Genomic DNA, 6,268 nt, shown 5'->3' on the forward strand with positions numbered 1-6,268 from the left:
ACAGAATGTGAGATAGTCCATGAGAAAGAAGGTAAAGGTGGCAACACTAAGCTCCGTAGCCATGGAGGAAGGAAGTTGGCAACACAAACAGAGACGGCTGGGCAATCATGCTTTCCCAGGCAGAGTGATTTCACAAGGACTATGGCTGCCAAGGTCACTAGATTTGACCCCACCTGACTTTTTTTCTCTGGGGTCATCTTAAAGAGCGTGTCTACATGAACAAACGATGCACACTGGATGAGTTACGGGAGAACATCCAGCACAAGATCCAGGCGGTGACACCACAGGTTCTGGCAGCCACCGTCAGAAACATGCAACTTCGCGTTCAGTTTGGAAACTCAGGGAGGACATTTCCAGCACCTCATGTGAAAACCTCATTTTTGATACATACAGGTATGCCATGTAATTATTTTGTTTTATTTCGTCTTGTACCTTTTCATTTCAACCAACATTTTCCGAGACTACCTTCGAGTGGGACACCCATTATAATAGACTGTTACACTCTCTTGGAATCATGTAAAATACTTCTTTATTTATACTACAAAATGCTAGAAATTAGAAATAGTACACCATGGTTTTAATTGGTTGGTTGATTTAGTGTTTTAAGTCCACTTTATGCACAGTAAGGCTAATCAGGACTGGACCTACAGTTTAAAGTGGAATCCGAACCACTATGTGCCTCCACCGGCTATCAAACCCGGGACCTCTACCATGGTTTTAATGTGTGAAACGTTATTGCCTTGGAGAATTTGTATATTGTTTTCTATCTTCAATAATCCCGACAACATGAATTATACCCTAGGGCCATGTGCACATGGTCAATAAGACAATGAGATGGTGTGTTGTTAACAAAGGATACAGCTTACAGAGAACACTGTGTTTTTTCTAAAGCAGCCAGTAAACAAGGAACTTTTATGTGATTGCTCTTCACTGTTTGTAATATAAGCAGGGATAGACATATGCAGAGTGCTTGGTCACCATGGCACGTAAATAAGCACCACCTTCAAAAATTTTCAAATTGTTCTATTTTTTTTTAAATTCAAGGTCACTTGTGGAAATTTCCACATATAAGAAAAAAATATCAAGTGCAGCTTAAGATATTCATGTTACTGTGTTTTCTGGCATGTGTATTACTAAATCAGAATAAGAAGCCTGCAGTATCACTAAATTAGAATAATAAACCTGCAGTTGGTAGCCAAATTTTAAAATCTGCAGCAATATGATAATTGTATAGTTATTATTGCTGTTACTGATCGAGCCATCTTTAGGATCACAGTTCTTGTGCAAGAATAAATTACTTATAATCTTTTGTTAATTAATAAATGTTTTAAGATTACATTTCAAAGTGTGTAGCTTTTGAGGGAAGGGGTGGGGTGGGGAAGCTGGATCATGTGAAAAAGAGGCTAGTGCCTGAATTAATTTTAGTTTTGTCCACATAAGATTCTTCATATTTGAAGAATGAATTTGCATAATTCTTTTGTGCATTTGAAGTTATGTAAGGGCTTATTTTCGTTGGCTTTAATAATGTTTAGTTGTTCGTAGTGCATGTCACCTTTGTTATTATTTGTTAATGTTCCCTGAAGATGTTGATAAAGTTGGCCTCTGGTCACTCACACAAGTTTTTGATCAACCTTGTCATATAATCCAATATTTATAGCGTGCCAATCCTGTCACTAATTCACCAACATAAACGTTCTCCATGAAGGAAGTGCCAGAGGCAAAAATACCCCATTCCAACCCCTTCCCTCCCTCCATGAAATTGTCTAAAAACAAGGAGAAAATTTAAAAATCGCCAATTTACCTGGTTTTTAATGGTGAAAATGCCCTTTTTATATGCCCTAGCAACATAAAATAATTAAATTCAAAATTGACATAACTTGTTTAAATGTTATTATAATGCCAAACAATATTACAAATATTTAATTTTAATACCGAAAATAACAACAAATATCTTCCAGATATATCAATTATTTTGACTGGCACTGAATAATGTATGTTCAGATGTTATAAAGCAAGATTAGAGAATGTGAACAGCCAGATTCAACTGGAGTGACACATGGTGTCTTTCTGATAGGAAAAGAAAATAAGAAAAAATGACACAAAACAAAACAATTGTCATCATTAACAAAACATTATTAACATGATGTTCATCAATCTTAACATTAAAACTTCTTTCTTTGGGGTGCTTTTTCCCTGCTTTTAGTTCAGAAGTTTCAGTACCTTCCAACATTTTTGTTATCCTCATGATCATCATCGACACACAAGATTGATTTCCTAGTTAGCAAATGTGCATCAGACATGAATGACGTCTATATAGGAAAATTCAGTCCATCCGAAGTAATCAAAAGTAGTTGGCCCAACATTGGGCCAACATTACTAAAAATGGTTGGCCAGACATAAGAACATATCAGTGGACGATGGTAATTTTGCCCGAGGTTCCAACGTTGGCTCAAATGATGATGATGATGATGGCTCAATGGTTTTGATGTTGGTATAGATAGGTTTGTGTTCTAGTAGGTATATAATTTATTGTGAGGCCAAATATATACTCTTGTAAAAATTATTTGTGTAAAATAAAAAAAAATACATAGCACTTTCTCATTCTTATGGTATCATTGTTTTCAAGGTACCTTCAAGTGGTAGCCTAATAAAACTAATAAAAGTTTTCCACCATGGAATTTAGTCATAACGTTGTTTATTTTACATATATGGATCATGAACCACCTTCAAAAAATGCCTTTAACAATGTTATTTTTCTGCTGCAGCTAAACAGACAAACACTAAGCAATTAACAGCACAGACATATCTTTCATCCATGGCAGCTAACAAAGGACTCATGATTTGAGTTGGTGTTTTAAGTCCACTTTATGCACAGTAAGGCTAATCGGGACTGGACCTACAGTTTAAAGTGGGATCTGAACCACTTGTGCCTCCACCGGGTATCGAACCCGGGACCCCTTGATTACAAGGCAATGACGCCACCACTGCTCCATGGGGGAGGCCCCTAAAGGACTCATGAGTAACTACAGATAAAAATAGCTTCTACTTTCATTAACAATATATTTTATTTGCAGTATGTGCTTTGACTAAAATATATGAAGAGAAACACTGTTAGGGGAGACACTTTGGTAATGTCAAACACCAGGTTTTCAGTTTTTATTGCTTAAGAGTGATGCCATTGATGCTGTCACCTAGCACCTATTACGGACAATGTGTTAAGCTGCTTGCATCACCATGGTTCTGTTAGAAATGGCAAAAACTGTTTTTGTTCATTTTGCTTGTAATGTAGACGGTGTGTTTAGATCGAGGTAAGTTAAGAATTTTACATTATTTTTTTTATGTAATTTACTGTTGTAGACTGTACATTTATTTTGACAATTTTAAATCGTACTGCTATGTTAGTAAATTAAATACAGTGTGCATGGCGATAATGAAAATAACATGCCGCAGAAAGGGTAATGGCGAACAGATGTTCAGCATTACCCTGACCAGTTAATTTATATATTTATCATTTTGTTTTCAACAAACGCAACAAATAAATCAGAATCATAGCATCTTGCGTCTATATTAAACATGTGAGAACTGGACCCATGAAGCTTACATTTCATGAAAAACAAGTTCAAAAGCATATTTGTGTGAGTTTTGCTCATAGAAATGACAAGTAGGCTAATCAATGTAAAAGTGAACTTTAAAACAACAAATGAAACTTTGTGCATTTCGGTTACTCGGAACAGAGATAGGCCCAGTTGGAATCGAACCCTCGACCCCTTGGTTACAAAACACCAAAATCAGCCATATTATTATTATTATTATTATTATTATTATTATTTGGATCTCTATTTGTGTATCAAGGTTACTCTGAAATGGTAACACACATTTTTTTTAAAAAAAAAAAAATCAATGTTATTGTGCAATTTGGAAATATTAGGAATCGAACTCGGAACCTCTTGAATACAAAACACCAGTGTCAGCCATCTTGCTTTTTGAATATCTCTTTGTGAATAATGGCTAATCGGGACTATATTTAAAAGTTCATTTGAATATCCATTATTTGCCAACATTAAGAATCGAATCCGGAACCGTTCATTAAAACATCAGCTATACCCAATTTATTTTTCAATTATTATCTATTTCATGGGGGAAACACCACGCCACCGCTGCATGCAAAATGTGGCAATACGATACGATACTGATTCTACCAGGAATTGAACCCTCAACACCTTTGTTTACATAGCAAAAATCTTAGCAGCTAGGATTTTGCGGTACGGAATCGAAAATCAGGTTCCTTTATGTCCTTGCATGTTTCACGCTGGATGCGCGTGCATATCCTTCACACATATACACACATGTTAGGTTAGCCCAGACCAATGAACAACATCATGGGTCAATTACCCCCTCCTCCTTTAAAATCACCAGGGGGCTCTTCGATGGATATCTTTAAGGTCAACAGCCACGTCAAATTTCTGCTGAGGTTTCAATATATCCAATCATACACGGCTGTTGTCAAGGTCATCGGATGTAACATAACATCAGATGTGTCAGTTTTCTGCTGACTCAGAGGAATATATGCCGGCCTTTCTATTACGGCACTGCTCCAAGGAATTTCCAATCTTTGCACATTTTATGCTTTGCTGAGTACAGGAGCCTCGAGATGACGCGTCCGAAATAGTCTGCATCTGAAACAATTTATAAAGCCAAAACCCAAATATTAACTGAAAGTTGTTATTTGTTTGTTTTGTATTTACATATGGAACAGAACGTTTCCAAATACTCTTCCATATCTTCATTTGCAGATATTTAACGAATAGATTAATAAATAACATATTTACACACTGAACTTTTATTTCAATGTGTATTGACCACACATAATTTAAATAAAATTTGGCATTTTTAAACAAATAATTGCTCCAAGTACAGATAATTGTATATTCTGGAAATATTTAATAGAGAGTACATAATTTATTAATGTAAGCCAAAAAAACCGAAGGTAATTTAGAATTGCATGAAAGATTTATTCTTTTCTATGAATTCAAGTTCTAATGGTTTTATTAAGAGAGGTAGCATAGAATTTCTTTGAAAATATGCACTATGTATTTGGAATAGTAGATTCCAATTTGTTGCTTGATATGATTAATGTGAATAAAAAAATTCATATAGAATTAAATTTGAACTCACCTTGTTTATGAATGATTAATTTCAATTGTATAATTTGATTCAAATCGAACTCAAAATTAAAGTTATAATTATGCTTGTCAGTGTCACGCAATATTTTAAGTTAAAAAAATTATACATTTGACAATACAGCATATTTATATTTTAATATTTAATACTAGAAACTTTCATTTTTTGAAGGAATAGCCTTTTGTATTTAAGGATTTCTTAATTAAGAAGTTTGATTTTCATTTTTTGAAAAGTTTTCCTTTTTAATTAGAACACGGCTCTTACTTTAGAATTAATATTTTTCTGCTATCTCGTTATATAATCCATATTCTTCTAGGCTGTAGCACTGCTGCATCACAGTAGATTTCAGCTTTGTCTTCTTACCCATCATAGTTTTCACCATCACCATATTCACCACTGCGGCTTCCACCATCACTGCTTCCACCATCACCGCTTCCACCACCATCACTTCCACCATTTCCACTTCAATCTTTGCTGCTTCCTTCAGTGTCATATTCACTACCATTTTCTATGCTGTTCCTTCCTTCATTACTTGTTTCCTGGCCGTTGTCCTTGCCTTCATCACTATTTGAGACTCTTCCATGTTTATTGCTTCCATCGTTGTCTTCCACTTCATCCTTGCCAGTTCCCTCAATGGGTACCTCATTATCTGGCTGAAAACAATAGAGAAAGACGATTAGCATTGAAAATAATCTTGGTCAGCTGAGAATATACAGCTCTTCCGAACATAAATTACACAAATTATAAACAATCGCATGTGGTTTAGTGTATTATAGTTAATAATTGTATGACAGTACTCAATTTGGCGCATAGTAGCTACCTATATAAAATATCCTATTTTATATAAATAAGAGCCCACATTCAGGAAAACCAAGGAAGAGATGTTATATTTTTCATATAACATTGGGCGACCACTGAAGTATTTACATGATGTCTTATTTTTTTAATTAGAGACCCAAGATGAAACTCGATGGCGAAAGACTCATTTTGTGGTTTTATAGGATCTCAAGTTTTATGGCCAAAAATAGTTAAAAACTGCCGAGATCGAATTTAACCTACACCCAGAGAGTTATTCTGTGTGTAAATT

This window comes from Lepisma saccharinum, unplaced genomic scaffold (genome assembly GCF_977018435.1).
Source record: "Lepisma saccharinum unplaced genomic scaffold, izLepSacc3.1 HAP1_SCAFFOLD_188, whole genome shotgun sequence".
NCBI lineage: Eukaryota > Metazoa > Arthropoda > Insecta > Zygentoma > Lepismatidae > Lepisma > Lepisma saccharinum.